The sequence below is a fragment of the Phalacrocorax carbo genome, chromosome 28, assembly GCF_963921805.1.
Source record: "Phalacrocorax carbo chromosome 28, bPhaCar2.1, whole genome shotgun sequence".
NCBI lineage: Eukaryota > Metazoa > Chordata > Aves > Suliformes > Phalacrocoracidae > Phalacrocorax > Phalacrocorax carbo.
The window spans coordinates 2,070,732-2,095,558 of NC_087540.1; the positions used below are offsets into that span (position 1 = coordinate 2,070,732).

The window sequence follows — 24,827 nt, forward strand, 5'->3', positions numbered from 1 at the left end:
CAGAAGATTGCCTCCCTCTTTTGCCATCCTCCTTCTCTCCTCCACCCCTGCCTGCCTGAAGCAGCAGGCTACCCGTGGCTAAGAATGAAGGCTGTTCCCCTCCCAGCGCTCTTTGCTGGACACCACGGGCAAAGGTGGAGGCACCCCAGCACCAAGGCATGTGATGGCCAAGCCACACACGTCCTCCTTCCTGCCCCTGTCTTTGCCACCACTTCTGCCCTGGCCATCCAGGCTGCCGGCACACCAGGCACGACCAAAGACTTGGCGGGAGTTCCACGGGACCCCCAGCCCTCCTCTGCAGCAAGCAGGCTCGACAAGGCTTTGCAAGGACAGTCGGGGAGGAGCACGGCACACGAGGGGCCTCCTACTCAACCTGCAGCATGCCCAGAGCGGCAGGGCCAAAGTATTGCCTGTGCAGGACAAGGGACTGGGAAGGAGGGACTGAGAGCAGAGCTGCTGGGGTACCACTGCCTCCCCCTCCACAGCCTGAAGGGAGAAAAGCATCCCTGCTTGGCGGCTCTCCAGGCACAGCCCACACAGCAGCTGAGTGAGGTTTCTGGAGAACTGCCTGCAGGTCTGCTCCACAGCCACTTCCCTTCAGGACACAGTGACACACGCAGGAGGACTCTGCAACACTTCATGCTTTTGTCCACAAGGCTGCTCCGGTGGGGGCAAAGATGCTTTTCCTGCTATGTTCTAGACCTCCTCAGAGTATCCAGGGCTTGCCACCGATGCCACCCATTGCCTTCACATGAGGGAGGGCAATGCCTGCCTGTCCATCCCCCTCCCCTACCCCTCTTACACAACCATGCTCAACCCACCCCCGTTGTCCCAAATTCTAGGCGAGGGATCACATCTCCCCTTACGCAGTGGCCCTGGCTGCCCCTGTCCCTTCAGCTCCTTTGGGACTCCCTCCAGTTCCAGGCTTTGGAAGAAGTGCTTGGACGACAGAAGGGCAAGGACACATTGCGAGTCGCAACCTAAGACCAGAGCCTTGGCCAGGAGGGCGATAGCCTGCACAGAAACATCTTCTGCTTGGTCAGTGAACTGCCTCATCAACGGGAAACCAATAGCCACCCTCGCTTGCTGCTCACATGTCCCACTGGGGAACCTCCTGGACGCCCTTTGCACGCTCAGACAGCACCACACCCCCATCCACCCACCCATGTCTCTTCCAACTACCTTAGACCTTGGTGGAAGTCAGCTCCTACAGGCACAGGACAGGACCACCATTGGCCCTTAGCTGCCCACCCTTTTCCCAAGCAGCAACTTGGCTGAGCATCCCACGAGGGAAGGAACACGAGGAGACGTCACGCTACAATGCAGCATAAACTTTAATGGTTAGTCTAAAGAGTGAAACAAAGCAGCGCGTGCTGGAAGGGACCCGGTCCGGGCTGCTACAGGTGCAGCTGACGGTCAGGCAACCCTTCACAGCAACGGGACACGCGTCTTCCTCCCACACACACGGGCAGGGGGTGATGAGCTGGGCCCCTCTCAGCTTGCTTCAGGATGAACCCATGGCACAGGACAGCAGGAGGCAACAGGGACTCATGATGCGGAGAAGAAAGCAGGAGGAGAAGACGACATCAGTTGGCCATGTTTCCAGGCAGCACAGCAAGGCCCCTTGCTTCCACCCCTCCTTTGCAGGAGGGCACGAGGGTGCTCAGCCCCTCTGGAAACCCTGGCCAGCAGCTCCGTCCTCAGTGCGGCACCTGGCTTTGGGCTTCCCGGTCGATGCACTCACCGGACGTCCGGCCCGCCTTTAGCAGGGCAGGCACCTTCTGCCGTAGTAGCGGCCACCAAGGCCGGAGAAGTTAAAGCCCCCGGAGGAGATGGGCACTCCCTCCTCACTCAGGATGCTGCCAACGGCAGCGGAGGTGGTGGATCCCACAGCGGTGTTCTGGGGGAAGGAGCTGAGGATGGGTCCGGGCAGGGTCACCACCACGGGAGAGGGCTGGATCACCACCCGGGAGTCCTGGCACTGCCTGACACAGGGCTCGTTGCAGCTGTTGGCAAGCGGGGTTGGCCCACAGGGACGGCACAGATCGTAGCAGGACATGGCCGTGGGACGGAGGTGCACCTGGGAGAGGGGGCAGGGAAAGCACAGTCAGCGTGTGAGGTGCAGCCTGACCGGGTGCTCGGCAAGAGAAAAGGCACGCTCTGGGGAGCAGGGACGGGCGGCATAGGAAAGAAGAGAGCCTTAGGAGCCCAGTCCACAAGGTTTCCCTGCAAAGACATTCCAAGACCTCCTTCCGTCAAAGCCCAGCGGACAACAAGTTGGACAGAGATTATGGGAGCAGGAGCAAGGCTCTCAGCAGAACCAACCTGAACGAAAAGCCATGACTGAGCCCTAAAGAATCAGAGAAAAACAAGACCAAGAGGAGAGTGAGGCAAAGGTAGTTGCGGCTCACCTTGTTCAGCAAGGAGGAGAAGGCAAGAGAAGACGATGAGGATTCCGACAGCTGGACTGGCTTTTATACTGGCCCAGACCGCCCCAGGCCCACAGGCACCCTCTGCGCATGTCATGTCTTCACCAACAAGCTCATCTCTTATGCAAAGCATCACAATTAGAGAAATGGGGACACTGCTTTTGTTCCCTGCAACGCTGCCTTTTCATTTCCCTGTTCATGACATGCCCATTGAGCCACACAGCCTCCTTTCAAGTGACAGTATTAGAGGCCAACATGATTCCAGGGGAAATGACACGTCAGCATAGGCCGACGATGCGGACGGTGATGAAGAGCCTCCCACCCCGCCAGCTGATGCCAGTCCCTTCCCCTCCAGGGCATCACTTTAAAGTGTTTCCTGAAGAATGGAGCAGGTCTCCTCACAACCCTGAGGCTTCAGCCTGGACATCCACATGCAAAGGTCAGCACCATTAGTCGCTCTCCCTCACACTGTGCTCACTCACACTGATTTAGGGATCGCCTTTCTAGGCAGGGCACTCGGCTCTGCAGGTTTAGACGCTGTCGCTGGGACTGAGCCGTGCTCTCAGCAGAAGATTGCCTCCCTCTTTTGCCGTCCTCCTTCTCTCCTCCACCCCTGCCTGCCTGAAGCAGCAGGCTACCCGTGGCTAAGAATGAAGGCTGTTCCCCTCCCAGCGCTCTTTGCTGGACACCACGGGCAAAGGTGGAGGCACCCCAGCACCAAGGCATGTGATGGCCAAGCCACACACGTCCTCCTTCCTGCCCCTGTCTTTGCCACCACTTCTGCCCTGGCCATCCAGGCTGCCGGCACACCAGGCACGACCAAAGACTTGGCGGGAGTTCCACGGGACCCCCAGCCCTCCTCTGCAGCAAGCAGGCTCGACAAGGCTTTGCAAGGACAGTCGGGGAGGAGCACGGCACACGAGGGGCCTCCTACTCAACCTGCAGCATGCCCAGAGCGGCAGGGCCAAAGTATTGCCTGTGCAGGACAAGGGACTGGGAAGGAGGGACTGAGAGCAGAGCTGCTGGGGTACCACTGCCTCCCCCTCCACAGCCTGAAGGGAGAAAAGCATCCCTGCTTGGCGGCTCTCCAGGCACAGCCCACACAGCAGCTGAGTGAGGTTTCTGGAGAACTGCCTGCAGGTCTGCTCCACAGCCACTTCCCTTCAGGACACAGTGACACACGCAGGAGGACTCTGCAACACTTCATGCTTTTGTCCACAAGGCTGCTCCGGTGGGGGCAAAGATGCTTTTCCTGCTATGTTCTAGACCTCCTCAGAGTATCCAGGGCTTGCCACCGATGCCACCCATTGCCTTCACATGAGGGAGGGCAATGCCTGCCTGTCCATCCCCCTCCCCTACCCCTCTTACACAACCATGCTCAACCCACCCCCGTTGTCCCAAATTCTAGGCGAGGGATCACATCTCCCCTTACGCAGTGGCCCTGGCTGCCCCTGTCCCTTCAGCTCCTTTGGGACTCCCTCCAGTTCCAGGCTTTGGAAGAAGTGCTTGGACGACAGAAGGGCAAGGACACATTGCGAGTCGCAACCTAAGACCAGAGCCTTGGCCAGGAGGGCGATAGCCTGCACAGAAACATCTTCTGCTTGGTCAGTGAACTGCCTCATCAACGGGAAACCAATAGCCACCCTCGCTTGCTGCTCACATGTCCCACTGGGGAACCTCCTGGACGCCCTTTGCACGCTCAGACAGCACCACACCCCCATCCACCCACCCATGTCTCTTCCAACTACCTTAGACCTTGGTGGAAGTCAGCTCCTACAGGCACAGGACAGGACCACCATTGGCCCTTAGCTGCCCACCCTTTTCCCAAGCAGCAACTTGGCTGAGCATCCCACGAGGGAAGGAACACGAGGAGACGTCACGCTACAATGCAGCATAAACTTTAATGGTTAGTCTAAAGAGTGAAACAAAGCAGCGCGTGCTGGAAGGGACCCGGTCCGGGCTGCTACAGGTGCAGCTGACGGTCAGGCAACCCTTCACAGCAACGGGACACGCGTCTTCCTCCCACACACACGGGCAGGGGGTGATGAGCTGGGCCCCTCTCAGCTTGCTTCAGGATGAACCCATGGCACAGGACAGCAGGAGGCAACAGGGACTCATGATGCGGAGAAGAAAGCAGGAGGAGAAGACGACATCAGTTGGCCATGTTTCCAGGCAGCACAGCAAGGCCCCTTGCTTCCACCCCTCCTTTGCAGGAGGGCACGAGGGTGCTCAGCCCCTCTGGAAACCCTGGCCAGCAGCTCCGTCCTCAGTGCGGCACCTGGCTTTGGGCTTCCCGGTCGATGCACTCACCGGACGTCCGGCCCGCCTTTAGCAGGGCAGGCACCTTCTGCCGTAGTAGCGGCCACCAAGGCCGGAGAAGTTAAAGCCCCCGGAGGAGATGGGCACTCCCTCCTCACTCAGGATGCTGCCAACGGCAGCGGAGGTGGTGGATCCCACAGCGGTGTTCTGGGGGAAGGAGCTGAGGATGGGTCCGGGCAGGGTCACCACCACGGGAGAGGGCTGGATCACCACCCGGGAGTCCTGGCACTGCCTGACACAGGGCTCGTTGCAGCTGTTGGCAAGCGGGGTTGGCCCACAGGGACGGCACAGATCGTAGCAGGACATGGCCGTGGGACGGAGGTGCACCTGGGAGAGGGGGCAGGGAAAGCACAGTCAGCGTGTGAGGTGCAGCCTGACCGGGTGCTCGGCAAGAGAAAAGGCACGCTCTGGGGAGCAGGGACGGGCGGCATAGGAAAGAAGAGAGCCTTAGGAGCCCAGTCCACAAGGTTTCCCTGCAAAGACATTCCAAGACCTCCTTCCGTCAAAGCCCAGCGGACAACAAGTTGGACAGAGATTATGGGAGCAGGAGCAAGGCTCTCAGCAGAACCAACCTGAACGAAAAGCCATGACTGAGCCCTAAAGAATCAGAGAAAAACAAGACCAAGAGGAGAGTGAGGCAAAGGTAGTTGCGGCTCACCTTGTTCAGCAAGGAGGAGAAGGCAAGAGAAGACGATGAGGATTCCGACAGCTGGACTGGCTTTTATACTGGCCCAGACCGCCCCAGGCCCACAGGCACCCTCTGCGCATGTCATGTCTTCACCAACAAGCTCATCTCTTATGCAAAGCATCACAATTAGAGAAATGGGGACACTGCTTTTGTTCCCTGCAACGCTGCCTTTTCATTTCCCTGTTCATGACATGCCCATTGAGCCACACAGCCTCCTTTCAAGTGACAGTATTAGAGGCCAACATGATTCCAGGGGAAATGACACGTCAGCATAGGCCGACGATGCGGACGGTGATGAAGAGCCTCCCACCCCGCCAGCTGATGCCAGTCCCTTCCCCTCCAGGGCATCACTTTAAAGTGTTTCCTGAAGAATGGAGCAGGTCTCCTCACAACCCTGAGGCTTCAGCCTGGACATCCACATGCAAAGGTCAGCACCATTAGTCGCTCTCCCTCACACTGTGCTCACTCACACTGATTTAGGGATCGCCTTTCTAGGCAGGGCACTCGGCTCTGCAGGTTTAGACGCTGTCGCTGGGACTGAGCCGTGCTCTCAGCAGAAGATTGCCTCCCTCTTTTGCCATCCTCCTTCTCTCCTCCACCCCTGCCTGCCTGAAGCAGCAGGCTACCCGTGGCTAAGAATGAAGGCTGTTCCCCTCCCAGCGCTCTTTGCTGGACACCACGGGCAAAGGTGGAGGCACCCCAGCACCAAGGCATGTGATGGCCAAGCCACACACGTCCTCCTTCCTGCCCCTGTCTTTGCCACCACTTCTGCCCTGGCCATCCAGGCTGCCGGCACACCAGGCACGACCAAAGACTTGGCGGGAGTTCCACGGGACCCCCAGCCCTCCTCTGCAGCAAGCAGGCTCGACAAGGCTTTGCAAGGACAGTCGGGGAGGAGCACGGCACACGAGGGGCCTCCTACTCAACCTGCAGCATGCCCAGAGCGGCAGGGCCAAAGTATTGCCTGTGCAGGACAAGGGACTGGGAAGGAGGGACTGAGAGCAGAGCTGCTGGGGTACCACTGCCTCCCCCTCCACAGCCTGAAGGGAGAAAAGCATCCCTGCTTGGCGGCTCTCCAGGCACAGCCCACACAGCAGCTGAGTGAGGTTTCTGGAGAACTGCCTGCAGGTCTGCTCCACAGCCACTTCCCTTCAGGACACAGTGACACACGCAGGAGGACTCTGCAACACTTCATGCTTTTGTCCACAAGGCTGCTCCGGTGGGGGCAAAGATGCTTTTCCTGCTATGTTCTAGACCTCCTCAGAGTATCCAGGGCTTGCCACCGATGCCACCCATTGCCTTCACATGAGGGAGGGCAATGCCTGCCTGTCCATCCCCCTCCCCTACCCCTCTTACACAACCATGCTCAACCCACCCCCGTTGTCCCAAATTCTAGGCGAGGGATCACATCTCCCCTTACGCAGTGGCCCTGGCTGCCCCTGTCCCTTCAGCTCCTTTGGGACTCCCTCCAGTTCCAGGCTTTGGAAGAAGTGCTTGGACGACAGAAGGGCAAGGACACATTGCGAGTCGCAACCTAAGACCAGAGCCTTGGCCAGGAGGGCGATAGCCTGCACAGAAACATCTTCTGCTTGGTCAGTGAACTGCCTCATCAACGGGAAACCAATAGCCACCCTCGCTTGCTGCTCACATGTCCCACTGGGGAACCTCCTGGACGCCCTTTGCACGCTCAGACAGCACCACACCCCCATCCACCCACCCATGTCTCTTCCAACTACCTTAGACCTTGGTGGAAGTCAGCTCCTACAGGCACAGGACAGGACCACCATTGGCCCTTAGCTGCCCACCCTTTTCCCAAGCAGCAACTTGGCTGAGCATCCCACGAGGGAAGGAACACGAGGAGACGTCACGCTACAATGCAGCATAAACTTTAATGGTTAGTCTAAAGAGTGAAACAAAGCAGCGCGTGCTGGAAGGGACCCGGTCCGGGCTGCTACAGGTGCAGCTGACGGTCAGGCAACCCTTCACAGCAACGGGACACGCGTCTTCCTCCCACACACACGGGCAGGGGGTGATGAGCTGGGCCCCTCTCAGCTTGCTTCAGGATGAACCCATGGCACAGGACAGCAGGAGGCAACAGGGACTCATGATGCGGAGAAGAAAGCAGGAGGAGAAGACGACATCAGTTGGCCATGTTTCCAGGCAGCACAGCAAGGCCCCTTGCTTCCACCCCTCCTTTGCAGGAGGGCACGAGGGTGCTCAGCCCCTCTGGAAACCCTGGCCAGCAGCTCCGTCCTCAGTGCGGCACCTGGCTTTGGGCTTCCCGGTCGATGCACTCACCGGACGTCCGGCCCGCCTTTAGCAGGGCAGGCACCTTCTGCCGTAGTAGCGGCCACCAAGGCCGGAGAAGTTAAAGCCCCCGGAGGAGATGGGCACTCCCTCCTCACTCAGGATGCTGCCAACGGCAGCGGAGGTGGTGGATCCCACAGCGGTGTTCTGGGGGAAGGAGCTGAGGATGGGTCCGGGCAGGGTCACCACCACGGGAGAGGGCTGGATCACCACCCGGGAGTCCTGGCACTGCCTGACACAGGGCTCGTTGCAGCTGTTGGCAAGCGGGGTTGGCCCACAGGGACGGCACAGATCGTAGCAGGACATGGCCGTGGGACGGAGGTGCACCTGGGAGAGGGGGCAGGGAAAGCACAGTCAGCGTGTGAGGTGCAGCCTGACCGGGTGCTCGGCAAGAGAAAAGGCACGCTCTGGGGAGCAGGGACGGGCGGCATAGGAAAGAAGAGAGCCTTAGGAGCCCAGTCCACAAGGTTTCCCTGCAAAGACATTCCAAGACCTCCTTCCGTCAAAGCCCAGCGGACAACAAGTTGGACAGAGATTATGGGAGCAGGAGCAAGGCTCTCAGCAGAACCAACCTGAACGAAAAGCCATGACTGAGCCCTAAAGAATCAGAGAAAAACAAGACCAAGAGGAGAGTGAGGCAAAGGTAGTTGCGGCTTACCTTGTTCAGCAAGGAGGAGAAGGCAAGAGAAGACGATGAGGATTCCGACAGCTGGACTGGCTTTTATACTGGCCCAGACCGCCCCAGGCCCACAGGCACCCTCTGCGCATGTCATGTCTTCACCAACAAGCTCATCTCTTATGCAAAGCATCACAATTAGAGAAATGGGGACACTGCTTTTGTTCCCTGCAACGCTGCCTTTTCATTTCCCTGTTCATGACATGCCCATTGAGCCACACAGCCTCCTTTCAAGTGACAGTATTAGAGGCCAACATGATTCCAGGGGAAATGACACGTCAGCATAGGCCGACGATGCGGACGGTGATGAAGAGCCTCCCACCCCGCCAGCTGATGCCAGTCCCTTCCCCTCCAGGGCATCACTTTAAAGTGTTTCCTGAAGAATGGAGCAGGTCTCCTCACAACCCTGAGGCTTCAGCCTGGACATCCACATGCAAAGGTCAGCACCATTAGTCGCTCTCCCTCACACTGTGCTCACTCACACTGATTTAGGGATCGCCTTTCTAGGCAGGGCACTCGGCTCTGCAGGTTTAGACGCTGTCGCTGGGACTGAGCCGTGCTCTCAGCAGAAGATTGCCTCCCTCTTTTGCCGTCCTCCTTCTCTCCTCCACCCCTGCCTGCCTGAAGCAGCAGGCTACCCGTGGCTAAGAATGAAGGCTGTTCCCCTCCCAGCGCTCTTTGCTGGACACCACGGGCAAAGGTGGAGGCACCCCAGCACCAAGGCATGTGATGGCCAAGCCACACACGTCCTCCTTCCTGCCCCTGTCTTTGCCACCACTTCTGCCCTGGCCATCCAGGCTGCCGGCACACCAGGCACGACCAAAGACTTGGCGGGAGTTCCACGGGACCCCCAGCCCTCCTCTGCAGCAAGCAGGCTCGACAAGGCTTTGCAAGGACAGTCGGGGAGGAGCACGGCACACGAGGGGCCTCCTACTCAACCTGCAGCATGCCCAGAGCGGCAGGGCCAAAGTATTGCCTGTGCAGGACAAGGGACTGGGAAGGAGGGACTGAGAGCAGAGCTGCTGGGGTACCACTGCCTCCCCCTCCACAGCCTGAAGGGAGAAAAGCATCCCTGCTTGGCGGCTCTCCAGGCACAGCCCACACAGCAGCTGAGTGAGGTTTCTGGAGAACTGCCTGCAGGTCTGCTCCACAGCCACTTCCCTTCAGGACACAGTGACACACGCAGGAGGACTCTGCAACACTTCATGCTTTTGTCCACAAGGCTGCTCCGGTGGGGGCAAAGATGCTTTTCCTGCTATGTTCTAGACCTCCTCAGAGTATCCAGGGCTTGCCACCGATGCCACCCATTGCCTTCACATGAGGGAGGGCAATGCCTGCCTGTCCATCCCCCTCCCCTACCCCTCTTACACAACCATGCTCAACCCACCCCCGTTGTCCCAAATTCTAGGCGAGGGATCACATCTCCCCTTACGCAGTGGCCCTGGCTGCCCCTGTCCCTTCAGCTCCTTTGGGACTCCCTCCAGTTCCAGGCTTTGGAAGAAGTGCTTGGACGACAGAAGGGCAAGGACACATTGCGAGTCGCAACCTAAGACCAGAGCCTTGGCCAGGAGGGCGATAGCCTGCACAGAAACATCTTCTGCTTGGTCAGTGAACTGCCTCATCAACGGGAAACCAATAGCCACCCTCGCTTGCTGCTCACATGTCCCACTGGGGAACCTCCTGGACGCCCTTTGCACGCTCAGACAGCACCACACCCCCATCCACCCACCCATGTCTCTTCCAACTACCTTAGACCTTGGTGGAAGTCAGCTCCTACAGGCACAGGACAGGACCACCATTGGCCCTTAGCTGCCCACCCTTTTCCCAAGCAGCAACTTGGCTGAGCATCCCACGAGGGAAGGAACACGAGGAGACGTCACGCTACAATGCAGCATAAACTTTAATGGTTAGTCTAAAGAGTGAAACAAAGCAGCGCGTGCTGGAAGGGACCCGGTCCGGGCTGCTACAGGTGCAGCTGACGGTCAGGCAACCCTTCACAGCAACGGGACACGCGTCTTCCTCCCACACACACGGGCAGGGGGTGATGAGCTGGGCCCCTCTCAGCTTGCTTCAGGATGAACCCATGGCACAGGACAGCAGGAGGCAACAGGGACTCATGATGCGGAGAAGAAAGCAGGAGGAGAAGACGACATCAGTTGGCCATGTTTCCAGGCAGCACAGCAAGGCCCCTTGCTTCCACCCCTCCTTTGCAGGAGGGCACGAGGGTGCTCAGCCCCTCTGGAAACCCTGGCCAGCAGCTCCGTCCTCAGTGCGGCACCTGGCTTTGGGCTTCCCGGTCGATGCACTCACCGGACGTCCGGCCCGCCTTTAGCAGGGCAGGCACCTTCTGCCGTAGTAGCGGCCACCAAGGCCGGAGAAGTTAAAGCCCCCGGAGGAGATGGGCACTCCCTCCTCACTCAGGATGCTGCCAACGGCAGCGGAGGTGGTGGATCCCACAGCGGTGTTCTGGGGGAAGGAGCTGAGGATGGGTCCGGGCAGGGTCACCACCACGGGAGAGGGCTGGATCACCACCCGGGAGTCCTGGCACTGCCTGACACAGGGCTCGTTGCAGCTGTTGGCAAGCGGGGTTGGCCCACAGGGACGGCACAGATCGTAGCAGGACATGGCCGTGGGACGGAGGTGCACCTGGGAGAGGGGGCAGGGAAAGCACAGTCAGCGTGTGAGGTGCAGCCTGACCGGGTGCTCGGCAAGAGAAAAGGCACGCTCTGGGGAGCAGGGACGGGCGGCATAGGAAAGAAGAGAGCCTTAGGAGCCCAGTCCACAAGGTTTCCCTGCAAAGACATTCCAAGACCTCCTTCCGTCAAAGCCCAGCGGACAACAAGTTGGACAGAGATTATGGGAGCAGGAGCAAGGCTCTCAGCAGAACCAACCTGAACGAAAAGCCATGACTGAGCCCTAAAGAATCAGAGAAAAACAAGACCAAGAGGAGAGTGAGGCAAAGGTAGTTGCGGCTCACCTTGTTCAGCAAGGAGGAGAAGGCAAGAGAAGACGATGAGGATTCCGACAGCTGGACTGGCTTTTATACTGGCCCAGACCGCCCCAGGCCCACAGGCACCCTCTGCGCATGTCATGTCTTCACCAACAAGCTCATCTCTTATGCAAAGCATCACAATTAGAGAAATGGGGACACTGCTTTTGTTCCCTGCAACGCTGCCTTTTCATTTCCCTGTTCATGACATGCCCATTGAGCCACACAGCCTCCTTTCAAGTGACAGTATTAGAGGCCAACATGATTCCAGGGGAAATGACACGTCAGCATAGGCCGACGATGCGGACGGTGATGAAGAGCCTCCCACCCCGCCAGCTGATGCCAGTCCCTTCCCCTCCAGGGCATCACTTTAAAGTGTTTCCTGAAGAATGGAGCAGGTCTCCTCACAACCCTGAGGCTTCAGCCTGGACATCCACATGCAAAGGTCAGCACCATTAGTCGCTCTCCCTCACACTGTGCTCACTCACACTGATTTAGGGATCGCCTTTCTAGGCAGGGCACTCGGCTCTGCAGGTTTAGACGCTGTCGCTGGGACTGAGCCGTGCTCTCAGCAGAAGATTGCCTCCCTCTTTTGCCGTCCTCCTTCTCTCCTCCACCCCTGCCTGCCTGAAGCAGCAGGCTACCCGTGGCTAAGAATGAAGGCTGTTCCCCTCCCAGCGCTCTTTGCTGGACACCACGGGCAAAGGTGGAGGCACCCCAGCACCAAGGCATGTGATGGCCAAGCCACACACGTCCTCCTTCCTGCCCCTGTCTTTGCCACCACTTCTGCCCTGGCCATCCAGGCTGCCGGCACACCAGGCACGACCAAAGACTTGGCGGGAGTTCCACGGGACCCCCAGCCCTCCTCTGCAGCAAGCAGGCTCGACAAGGCTTTGCAAGGACAGTCGGGGAGGAGCACGGCACACGAGGGGCCTCCTACTCAACCTGCAGCATGCCCAGAGCGGCAGGGCCAAAGTATTGCCTGTGCAGGACAAGGGACTGGGAAGGAGGGACTGAGAGCAGAGCTGCTGGGGTACCACTGCCTCCCCCTCCACAGCCTGAAGGGAGAAAAGCATCCCTGCTTGGCGGCTCTCCAGGCACAGCCCACACAGCAGCTGAGTGAGGTTTCTGGAGAACTGCCTGCAGGTCTGCTCCACAGCCACTTCCCTTCAGGACACAGTGACACACGCAGGAGGACTCTGCAACACTTCATGCTTTTGTCCACAAGGCTGCTCCGGTGGGGGCAAAGATGCTTTTCCTGCTATGTTCTAGACCTCCTCAGAGTATCCAGGGCTTGCCACCGATGCCACCCATTGCCTTCACATGAGGGAGGGCAATGCCTGCCTGTCCATCCCCCTCCCCTACCCCTCTTACACAACCATGCTCAACCCACCCCCGTTGTCCCAAATTCTAGGCGAGGGATCACATCTCCCCTTACGCAGTGGCCCTGGCTGCCCCTGTCCCTTCAGCTCCTTTGGGACTCCCTCCAGTTCCAGGCTTTGGAAGAAGTGCTTGGACGACAGAAGGGCAAGGACACATTGCGAGTCGCAACCTAAGACCAGAGCCTTGGCCAGGAGGGCGATAGCCTGCACAGAAACATCTTCTGCTTGGTCAGTGAACTGCCTCATCAACGGGAAACCAATAGCCACCCTCGCTTGCTGCTCACATGTCCCACTGGGGAACCTCCTGGACGCCCTTTGCACGCTCAGACAGCACCACACCCCCATCCACCCACCCATGTCTCTTCCAACTACCTTAGACCTTGGTGGAAGTCAGCTCCTACAGGCACAGGACAGGACCACCATTGGCCCTTAGCTGCCCACCCTTTTCCCAAGCAGCAACTTGGCTGAGCATCCCACGAGGGAAGGAACACGAGGAGACGTCACGCTACAATGCAGCATAAACTTTAATGGTTAGTCTAAAGAGTGAAACAAAGCAGCGCGTGCTGGAAGGGACCCGGTCCGGGCTGCTACAGGTGCAGCTGACGGTCAGGCAACCCTTCACAGCAACGGGACACGCGTCTTCCTCCCACACACACGGGCAGGGGGTGATGAGCTGGGCCCCTCTCAGCTTGCTTCAGGATGAACCCATGGCACAGGACAGCAGGAGGCAACAGGGACTCATGATGCGGAGAAGAAAGCAGGAGGAGAAGACGACATCAGTTGGCCATGTTTCCAGGCAGCACAGCAAGGCCCCTTGCTTCCACCCCTCCTTTGCAGGAGGGCACGAGGGTGCTCAGCCCCTCTGGAAACCCTGGCCAGCAGCTCCGTCCTCAGTGCGGCACCTGGCTTTGGGCTTCCCGGTCGATGCACTCACCGGACGTCCGGCCCGCCTTTAGCAGGGCAGGCACCTTCTGCCGTAGTAGCGGCCACCAAGGCCGGAGAAGTTAAAGCCCCCGGAGGAGATGGGCACTCCCTCAGCGCTCAGGATGCTGCCAACGGCAGCGGAGGTGGTGGATCCCACAGCGGTGTTCTGGGGGAAGGAGCTGAGGATGGGTCCGGGCAGGGTCACCACCACGGGAGAGGGCTGGATCACCACCCGGGAGTCCTGGCACTGCCTGACACAGGGCTCGTTGCAGCTGTTGGCAAGCGGGGTTGGCCCACAGGGACGGCACAGATCGTAGCAGGACATGGCCGTGGGACGGAGGTGCACCTGGGAGAGGGGGCAGGGAAAGCACAGTCAGCGTGTGAGGTGCAGCCTGACCGGGTGCTCGGCAAGAGAAAAGGCACGCTCTGGGGAGCAGGGACGGGCGGCATAGGAAAGAAGAGAGCCTTAGGAGCCCAGTCCACAAGGTTTCCCTGCAAAGACATTCCAAGACCTCCTTCCGTCAAAGCCCAGCGGACAACAAGTTGGACAGAGATTATGGGAGCAGGAGCAAGGCTCTCAGCAGAACCAACCTGAACGAAAAGCCATGACTGAGCCCTAAAGAATCAGAGAAAAACAAGACCAAGAGGAGAGTGAGGCAAAGGTAGTTGCGGCTCACCTTGTTCAGCAAGGAGGAGAAGGCAAGAGAAGACGATGAGGATTCCGACAGCTGGACTGGCTTTTATACTGGCCCAGACCGCCCCAGGCCCACAGGCACCCTCTGCGCATGTCATGTCTTCACCAACAAGCTCATCTCTTATGCAAAGCATCACAATTAGAGAAATGGGGACACTGCTTTTGTTCCCTGCAACGCTGCCTTTTCATTTCCCTGTTCATGACATGCCCATTGAGCCACACAGCCTCCTTTCAAGTGACAGTATTAGAGGCCAACATGATTCCAGGGGAAATGACACGTCAGCATAGGCCGACGATGCGGACGGTGATGAAGAGCCTCCCACCCCGCCAGCTGATGCCAGTCCCTTCCCCTCCAGGGCATCACTTTAAAGTGTTTCCTGAAGAATGGAGCAGGTCTCCTCACAACCCTGAGGCTTCAGCCTGGACATCCACATGCAAAGGTCAGCACCATTAGTCGCTCTCCCTCACACTGTGCTCACTCACACTGATTTAGGGATCGCCTTTCTAGGCAGGGCACTCGGCTCTGCAGGTTTAGACGCTGTCGCTGGGACTGAGCCGTGCTCTCAGCAGAAGATTGCCTCCCTCTTTTGCCGTCCTCCTTCTCTCCTCCACCCCTGCCTGCCTGAAGCAGCAGGCTACCCGTGGCTAAGAATGAAGGCTGTTCCCCTCCCAGCGCTCTTTGCTGGACACCACGGGCAAAGGTGGAGGCACCCCAGCACCAAGGCATGTGATGGCCAAGCCACACACGTCCTCCTTCCTGCCCCTGTCTTTGCCACCACTTCTGCCCTGGCCATCCAGGCTGCCGGCACACCAGGCACGACCAAAGACTTGGCGGGAGTTCCACGGGACCCCCAGCCCTCCTCTGCAGCAAGCAGGCTCGACAAGGCTTTGCAAGGACAGTCGGGGAGGAGCACGGCACACGAGGGGCCTCCTACTCAACCTGCAGCATGCCCAGAGCGGCAGGGCCAAAGTATTGCCTGTGCAGGACAAGGGACTGGGAAGGAGGGACTGAGAGCAGAGCTGCTGGGGTACCACTGCCTCCCCCTCCACAGCCTGAAGGGAGAAAAGCATCCCTGCTTGGCGGCTCTCCAGGCACAGCCCACACAGCAGCTGAGTGAGGTTTCTGGAGAACTGCCTGCAGGTCTGCTCCACAGCCACTTCCCTTCAGGACACAGTGACACACGCAGGAGGACTCTGCAACACTTCATGCTTTTGTCCACAAGGCTGCTCCGGTGGGGGCAAAGATGCTTTTCCTGCTATGTTCTAGACCTCCTCAGAGTATCCAGGGCTTGCCACCGATGCCACCCATTGCCTTCACATGAGGGAGGGCAATGCCTGCCTGTCCATCCCCCTCCCCTACCCCTCTTACACAACCATGCTCAACCCACCCCCGTTGTCCCAAATTCTAGGCGAGGGATCACATCTCCCCTTACGCAGTGGCCCTGGCTGCCCCTGTCCCTTCAGCTCCTTTGGGACTCCCTCCAGTTCCAGGCTTTGGAAGAAGTGCTTGGACGACAGAAGGGCAAGGACACATTGCGAGTCGCAACCTAAGACCAGAGCCTTGGCCAGGAGGGCGATAGCCTGCACAGAAACATCTTCTGCTTGGTCAGTGAACTGCCTCATCAACGGGAAACCAATAGCCACCCTCGCTTGCTGCTCACATGTCCCACTGGGGAACCTCCTGGACGCCCTTTGCACGCTCAGACAGCACCACACCCCCATCCACCCACCCATGTCTCTTCCAACTACCTTAGACCTTGGTGGAAGTCAGCTCCTACAGGCACAGGACAGGACCACCATTGGCCCTTAGCTGCCCACCCTTTTCCCAAGCAGCAACTTGGCTGAGCATCCCACGAGGGAAGGAACACGAGGAGACGTCACGCTACAATGCAGCATAAACTTTAATGGTTAGTCTAAAGAGTGAAACAAAGCAGCGCGTGCTGGAAGGGACCCGGTCCGGGCTGCTACAGGTGCAGCTGACGGTCAGGCAACCCTTCACAGCAACGGGACACGCGTCTTCCTCCCACACACACGGGCAGGGGGTGATGAGCTGGGCCCCTCTCAGCTTGCTTCAGGATGAACCCATGGCACAGGACAGCAGGAGGCAACAGGGACTCATGATGCGGAGAAGAAAGCAGGAGGAGAAGACGACATCAGTTGGCCATGTTTCCAGGCAGCACAGCAAGGCCCCTTGCTTCCACCCCTCCTTTGCAGGAGGGCACGAGGGTGCTCAGCCCCTCTGGAAACCCTGGCCAGCAGCTCCGTCCTCAGTGCGGCACCTGGCTTTGGGCTTCCCGGTCGATGCACTCACCGGACGTCCGGCCCGCCTTTAGCAGGGCAGGCACCTTCTGCCGTAGTAGCGGCCACCAAGGCCGGAGAAGTTAAAGCCCCCGGAGGAGATGGGCACTCCCTCCTCACTCAGGATGCTGCCAACGGCAGCGGAGGTGGTGGATCCCACAGCGGTGTTCTGGGGGAAGGAGCTGAGGATGGGTCCGGGCAGGGTCACCACCACGGGAGAGGGCTGGATCACCACCCGGGAGTCCTGGCACTGCCTGACACAGGGCTCGTTGCAGCTGTTGGCAAGCGGGGTTGGCCCACAGGGACGGCACAGATCGTAGCAGGACATGGCCGTGGGACGGAGGTGCACCTGGGAGAGGGGGCAGGGAAAGCACAGTCAGCGTGTGAGGTGCAGCCTGACCGGGTGCTCGGCAAGAGAAAAGGCACGCTCTGGGGAGCAGGGACGGGCGGCATAGGAAAGAAGAGAGCCTTAGGAGCCCAGTCCACAAGGTTTCCCTGCAAAGACATTCCAAGACCTCCTTCCGTCAAAGCCCAGCGGACAACAAGTTGGACAGAGATTATGGGAGCAGGAGCAAGGCTCTCAGCAGAACCAACCTGAACGAAAAGCCATGACTGAGCCCTAAAGAATCAGAGAAAAACAAGACCAAGAGGAGAGTGAGGCAAAGGTAGTTGCGGCTCACCTTGTTCAGCAAGGAGGAGAAGGCAAGAGAAGACGATGAGGATTCCGACAGCTGGACTGGCTTTTATACTGGCCCAGACCGCCCCAGGCCCACAGGCACCCTCTGCGCATGTCATGTCTTCACCAACAAGCTCATCTCTTATGCAAAGCATCACAATTAGAGAAATGGGGACACTGCTTTTGTTCCCTGCAACGCTGCCTTTTCATTTCCCTGTTCATGACATGCCCATTGAGCCACACAGCCTCCTTTCAAGTGACAGTATTAGAGGCCAACATGATTCCAGGGGAAATGACACGTCAGCATAGGCCGACGATGCGGACGGTGATGAAGAGCCTCCCACCCCGCCAGCTGATGCCAGTCCCTTCCCCTCCAGGGCATCACTTTAAAGTGTTTCCTGAAGAATGGAGCAGGTCTCCTCACAACCCTGAGGCTTCAGCCTGGACATCCACATGCAAAGGTCAGCACCATTAGTCGCTCTCCCTCACACTGTGCTCACTCACACTGATTTAGGGATCGCCTTTCTAGGCAGGGCACTCGGCTCTGCAGGTTTAGACGCTGTCGCTGGGACTGAGCCGTGCTCTCAGCAGAAGATTGCCTCCCTCTTTTGCCATCCTCCTTCTCTCCTCCACCCCTGCCTGCCTGAAGCAGCAGGCTACCCGTGGCTAAGAATGAAGGCTGTTCCCCTCCCAGCGCTCTTTGCTGGACACCACGGGCAAAGGTGGAGGCACCCCAGCACCAAGGCATGTGATGGCCAAGCCACACACGTCCTCCTTCCTGCCCCTGTCTTTGCCACCACTTCTGCCCTGGCCATCCAGGCTGCCGGCACACCAGGCACGACCAAAGACTTGGCGGGAGTTCCACGGGACCCCCAGCCCTCCTCTGCAGCAAGCAGGCTCGACAAGGCTTTGCAAGGACAGTCGGGGAGGAGCACGGCACACGAGGGGCCTCCTACTCAACCTGCAGCATGCCCAGAGCGGCAGGGCCAAAGTATTGCCTGTGCAGGACAAGGGACTGGGAAGGAGGGACTGAGAGCAGAGCTGCTGGGGTACCACTGCCTCCCCCTCCACAGCCTGAAGGGAGAAAAGCATCCCTGCTTGGCGGCTCTCCAGGCACAGCCCACACAGCAGCTGAGTGAGGTTTCTGGAGAACTGCCTGCAGGTCTGCTCCACAGCCACTTCCCTTCAGGACACAGTGACACACGCAGGAGGACTCTGCAACACTTCATGCTTTTGTCCACAAGGCTGCTCCGGTGGGGGCAAAGATGCTTTTCCTGCTATGTTCTAGACCTCCTCAGAGTATCCAGGGCTTGCCACCGATGCCACCCATTGCCTTCACATGAGGGAGGGCAATGCCTGCCTGTCCATCCCCCTCCCCTACCCCTCTTACACAACCATGCTCAACCCACCCCCGTTGTCCCAAATTCTAGGCGAGGGATCACATCTCCCCTTACGCAGTGGCCCTGGCTGCCCCTGTCCCTTCAGCTCCTTTGGGACTCCCTCCAGTTCCAGGCTTTGGAAGAAGTGCTTGGACGACAGAAGGGCAAGGACACATTGCGAGTCGCAACCTAAGACCAGAGCCTTGGCCAGGAGGGCGATAGCCTGCACAGAAACATCTTCTGCTTGGTCAGTGAACTGCCTCATCAACGGGAAACCAATAGCCACCCTCGCTTGCTGCTCACATGTCCCACTGGGGAACCTCCTGGACGCCCTTTGCACGCTCAGACAGCACCACACCCCCATCCACCCACCCATGTCTCTTCCAACTACCTTAGACCTTGGTGGAAGTCAGCTCCTACAGGCACAGGACAGGACCACCATTGGCCCTTAGCTGCCCACCCTTTTCCCAAGCAGCAACTTGGCTGAGCATCCCACGAGGGAAGGAACACGAGGAGACGTCACGCTACAATGCAGCATAAACTTTAATGGTTAGTCTAAAGAGTGAAACAAAGCAGCGCGTGCTGGAAGGGACCCGGTCCGGGCTGCTACAGGTGCAGCTGACGGTCAGGCAACCCTTCACAGCAACGGGACACGCGTCTTCCTCCCACACACACGGGCAGGGGGTGATGAGCTGGGCCCCTCTCAGCTTGCTTCAGGATGAACCCATGGCACAGGACAGCAGGAGGCAACAGGGACTCATGATGCGGAGAAGAAAGCAGGAGGAGAAGACGACATCAGTTGGCCATGTTTCCAGGCAGCACAGCAAGGCCCCTTGCTTCCACCCCTCCTTTGCAGGAGGGCACGAGGGTGCTCAGCCCCTCTGGAAACCCTGGCCAGCAGCTCCGTCCTCAGTGCGGCACCTGGCTTTGGGCTTCCCGGTCGATGCACTCACCGGACGTCCGGCCCGCCTTTAGCAGGGCAGGCACCTTCTGCCGTAGTAGCGGCCACCAAGGCCGGAGAAGTTAAAGCCCCCGGAGGAGATGGGCACTCCCTCCTCACTCAGGATGCTGCCAACGGCAGCGGAGGTGGTGGATCCCACAGCGGTGTTCTGGGGGAAGGAGCTGAGGATGGGTCCGGGCAGGGTCACCACCACGGGAGAGGGCTGGATCACCACCCGGGAGTCCTGGCACTGCCTGACACAGGGCTCGTTGCAGCTGTTGGCAAGCGGGGTTGGCCCACAGGGACGGCACAGATCGTAGCAGGACATGGCCGTGGGACGGAGGTGCACCTGGGAGAGGGGGCAGGGAAAGCACAGTCAGCGTGTGAGGTGCAGCCTGACCGGGTGCTCGGCAAGAGAAAAGGCACGCTCTGGGGAGCAGGGACGGGCGGCATAGGAAAGAAGAGAGCCTTAGGAGCCCAGTCCACAAGGTTTCCCTGCAAAGACATTCCAAGACCTCCTTCCGTCAAAGCCCAGCGGACAACAAGTTGGACAGAGATTATGGGAGCAGGAGCAAGGCTCTCAGCAGAACCAACCTGAACGAAAAGCCATGACTGAGCCCTAAAGAATCAGAGAAAAACAAGACCAAGAGGAGAGTGAGGCAAAGGTAGTTGCGGCTCACCTTGTTCAGCAAGGAGGAGAAGGCAAGAGAAGACGATGAGGATTCCGACAGCTGGACTGGCTTTTATACTGGCCCAGACCGCCCCAGGCCCACAGGCACCCTCTGCGCATGTCATGTCTTCACCAACAAGCTCATCTCTTATGCAAAGCATCACAATTAGAGAAATGGGGACACTGCTTTTGTTCCCTGCAACGCTGCCTTTTCATTTCCCTGTTCATGACATGCCCATTGAGCCACACAGCCTCCTTTCAAGTGACAGTATTAGAGGCCAACATGATTCCAGGGGAAATGACACGTCAGCATAGGCCGACGATGCGGACGGTGATGAAGAGCCTCCCACCCCGCCAGCTGATGCCAGTCCCTTCCCCTCCAGGGCATCACTTTAAAGTGTTTCCTGAAGAATGGAGCAGGTCTCCTCACAACCCTGAGGCTTCAGCCTGGACATCCACATGCAAAGGTCAGCACCATTAGTCGCTCTCCCTCACACTGTGCTCACTCACACTGATTTAGGGATCGCCTTTCTAGGCAGGGCACTCGGCTCTGCAGGTTTAGACGCTGTCGCTGGGACTGAGCCGTGCTCTCAGCAGAAGATTGCCTCCCTCTTTTGCCATCCTCCTTCTCTCCTCCACCCCTGCCTGCCTGAAGCAGCAGGCTACCCGTGGCTAAGAATGAAGGCTGTTCCCCTCCCAGCGCTCTTTGCTGGACACCACGGGCAAAGGTGGAGGCACCCCAGCACCAAGGCATGTGATGGCCAAGCCACACACGTCCTCCTTCCTGCCCCTGTCTTTGCCACCACTTCTGCCCTGGCCATCCAGGCTGCCGGCACACCAGGCACGACCAAAGACTTGGCGGGAGTTCCACGGGACCCCCAGCCCTCCTCTGCAGCAAGCAGGCTCGACAAGGCTTTGCAAGGACAGTCGGGGAGGAGCACGGCACACGAGGGGCCTCCTACTCAACCTGCAGCATGCCCAGAGCGGCAGGGCCAAAGTATTGCCTGTGCAGGACAAGGGACTGGGAAGGAGGGACTGAGAGCAGAGCTGCTGGGGTACCACTGCCTCCCCCTCCACAGCCTGAAGGGAGAAAAGCATCCCTGCTTGGCGGCTCTCCAGGCACAGCCCACACAGCAGCTGAGTGAGGTTTCTGGAGAACTGCCTGCAGGTCTGCTCCACAGCCACTTCCCTTCAGGACACAGTGACACACGCAGGAGGACTCTGCAACACTTCATGCTTTTGTCCACAAGGCTGCTCCGGTGGGGGCAAAGATGCTTTTCCTGCTATGTTCTAGACCTCCTCAGAGTATCCAGGGCTTGCCACCGATGCCACCCATTGCCTTCACATGAGGGAGGGCAATGCCTGCCTGTCCATCCCCCTCCCCTACCCCTCTTACACAACCATGCTCAACCCACCCCCGTTGTCCCAAATTCTAGGCGAGGGATCACATCTCCCCTTACGCAGTGGCCCTGGCTGCCCCTGTCCCTTCAGCTCCTTTGGGACTCCCTCCAGTTCCAGGCTTTGGAAGAAGTGCTTGGACGACAGAAGGGCAAGGACACATTGCGAGTCGCAACCTAAGACCAGAGCCTTGGCCAGGAGGGCGATAGCCTGCACAGAAACATCTTCTGCTTGGTCAGTGAACTGCCTCATCAACGGGAAACCAATAGCCACCCTCGCTTGCTGCTCACATGTCCCACTGGGGAACCTCCTGGACGCCCTTTGCACGCTCAGACAGCACCACACCCCCATCCACCCACCCATGTCTCTTCCAACTACCTTAGACCTTGGTGGAAGTCAGCTCCTACAGGCACAGGACAGGACCACCATTGGCCCTTAGCTGCCCACCCTTTTCCCAAGCAGCAACTTGGCTGAGCATCCCACGAGGGAAGGAACACGAGGAGACGTCACGCTACAATGCAGCATAAACTTTAATGGTTAGTCTAAAGAGTGAAACAAAGCAGCGCGTGCTGGAAGGGACCCGGTCCGGGCTGCTACAGGTGCAGCTGACGGTCAGGCAACCCTTCACAGCAACGGGACACGCGTCTTCCTCCCACACACACGGGCAGGGGGTGATGAGCTGGGCCCCTCTCAGCTTGCTTCAGGATGAACCCATGGCACAGGACAGCAGGAGGCAACAGGGACTCATGATGCGGAGAAGAAAGCAGGAGGAGAAGACGACATCAGTTGGCCATGTTTCCAGGCAGCACAGCAAGGCCCCTTGCTTCCACCCCTCCTTTGCAGGAGGGCACGAGGGTGCTCAGCCCCTCTGGAAACCCTGGCCAGCAGCTCCGTCCTCAGTGCGGCACCTGGCTTTGGGCTTCCCGGTCGATGCACTCACCGGACGTCCGGCCCGCCTTTAGCAGGGCAGGCACCTTCTGCCGTAGTAGCGGCCACCAAGGCCGGAGAAGTTAAAGCCCCCGGAGGAGATGGGCACTCCCTCAGCGCTCAGGATGCTGCCAACGGCAGCGGAGGTGGTGGATCCCACAGCGGTGTTCTGGGGGAAGGAGCTGAGGATGGGTCCGGGCAGGGTCACCACCACGGGAGAGGGCTGGATCACCACCCGGGAGTCCTGGCACTGCCTGACACAGGGCTCGTTGCAGCTGTTGGCAAGCGGGGTTGGCCCACAGGGACGGCACAGATCGTAGCAGGACATGGCCGTGGGACGGAGGTGCACCTGGGAGAGGGGGCAGGGAAAGCACAGTCAGCGTGTGAGGTGCAGCCTGACCGGGTGCTCGGCAAGAGAAAAGGCACGCTCTGGGGAGCAGGGACGGGCGGCATAGGAAAGAAGAGAGCCTTAGGAGCCCAGTCCACAAGGTTTCCCTGCAAAGACATTCCAAGACCTCCTTCCGTCAAAGCCCAGCGGACAACAAGTTGGACAGAGATTATGGGAGCAGGAGCAAGGCTCTCAGCAGAACCAACCTGAACGAAAAGCCATGACTGAGCCCTAAAGAATCAGAGAAAAACAAGACCAAGAGGAGAGTGAGGCAAAGGTAGTTGCGGCTCACCTTGTTCAGCAAGGAGGAGAAGGCAAGAGAAGACGATGAGGATTCCGACAGCTGGACTGGCTTTTATACTGGCCCAGACCGCCCCAGGCCCACAGGCACCCTCTGCGCATGTCATGTCTTCACCAACAAGCTCATCTCTTATGCAAAGCATCACAATTAGAGAAATGGGGACACTGCTTTTGTTCCCTGCAACGCTGCCTTTTCATTTCCCTGTTCATGACATGCCCATTGAGCCACACAGCCTCCTTTCAAGTGACAGTATTAGAGGCCAACATGATTCCAGGGGAAATGACACGTCAGCATAGGCCGACGATGCGGACGGTGATGAAGAGCCTCCCACCCCGCCAGCTGATGCCAGTCCCTTCCCCTCCAGGGCATCACTTTAAAGTGTTTCCTGAAGAATGGAGCAGGTCTCCTCACAACCCTGAGGCTTCAGCCTGGACATCCACATGCAAAGGTCAGCACCATTAGTCGCTCTCCCTCACACTGTGCTCACTCACACTGATTTAGGGATCGCCTTTCTAGGCAGGGCACTCGGCTCTGCAGGTTTAGACGCTGTCGCTGGGACTGAGCCGTGCTCTCAGCAGAAGATTGCCTCCCTCTTTTGCCGTCCTCCTTCTCTCCTCCACCCCTGCCTGCCTGAAGCAGCAGGCTACCCGTGGCTAAGAATGAAGGCTGTTCCCCTCCCAGCGCTCTTTGCTGGACACCACGGGCAAAGGTGGAGGCACCCCAGCACCAAGGCATGTGATGGCCAAGCCACACACGTCCTCCTTCCTGCCCCTGTCTTTGCCACCACTTCTGCCCTGGCCATCCAGGCTGCCGGCACACCAGGCACGACCAAAGACTTGGCGGGAGTTCCACGGGACCCCCAGCCCTCCTCTGCAGCAAGCAGGCTCGACAAGGCTTTGCAAGGACAGTCGGGGAGGAGCACGGCACACGAGGGGCCTCCTACTCAACCTGCAGCATGCCCAGAGCGGCAGGGCCAAAGTATTGCCTGTGCAGGACAAGGGACTGGGAAGGAGGGACTGAGAGCAGAGCTGCTGGGGTACCACTGCCTCCCCCTCCACAGCCTGAAGGGAGAAAAGCATCCCTGCTTGGCGGCTCTCCAGGCACAGCCCACACAGCAGCTGAGTGAGGTTTCTGGAGAACTGCCTGCAGGTCTGCTCCACAGCCACTTCCCTTCAGGACACAGTGACACACGCAGGAGGACTCTGCAACACTTCATGCTTTTGTCCACAAGGCTGCTCCGGTGGGGGCAAAGATGCTTTTCCTGCTATGTTCTAGACCTCCTCAGAGTATCCAGGGCTTGCCACCGATGCCACCCATTGCCTTCACATGAGGGAGGGCAATGCCTGCCTGTCCATCCCCCTCCCCTACCCCTCTTACACAACCATGCTCAACCCACCCCCGTTGTCCCAAATTCTAGGCGAGGGATCACATCTCCCCTTACG

At 58.8% G+C, this 24,827-nt stretch overlaps 8 pseudogenes; all 8 read right to left on the reverse strand.

Moving 5' to 3' along the window:
• Positions 1 to 1,762: 1,762 nt before the first annotated feature.
• Positions 1,763 to 2,521, reverse strand: LOC135318059 (feather beta keratin-like; annotated as a pseudogene).
• A 2,236-nt stretch (positions 2,522 to 4,757) lies between these two features.
• On the reverse strand, positions 4,758 to 5,516 carry LOC135318063 (feather beta keratin-like; annotated as a pseudogene).
• A 2,236-nt stretch (positions 5,517 to 7,752) lies between these two features.
• LOC135318064 (feather beta keratin-like) lies at positions 7,753 to 8,511 on the reverse strand (annotated as a pseudogene).
• Positions 8,512 to 10,747: 2,236 nt separating this feature from the next.
• LOC135318069 (feather beta keratin-like) lies at positions 10,748 to 11,506 on the reverse strand (annotated as a pseudogene).
• A 1,918-nt stretch (positions 11,507 to 13,424) lies between these two features.
• Positions 13,425 to 14,501, reverse strand: LOC135318047 (feather beta keratin-like; annotated as a pseudogene).
• Positions 14,502 to 16,737: 2,236 nt separating this feature from the next.
• LOC135318072 (feather beta keratin-like) lies at positions 16,738 to 17,496 on the reverse strand (annotated as a pseudogene).
• Positions 17,497 to 19,732: 2,236 nt separating this feature from the next.
• On the reverse strand, positions 19,733 to 20,491 carry LOC135318073 (feather beta keratin-like; annotated as a pseudogene).
• Positions 20,492 to 22,409: 1,918 nt separating this feature from the next.
• LOC135318056 (feather beta keratin-like) lies at positions 22,410 to 23,486 on the reverse strand (annotated as a pseudogene).
• Positions 23,487 to 24,827: the final 1,341 nt, after the last annotated feature.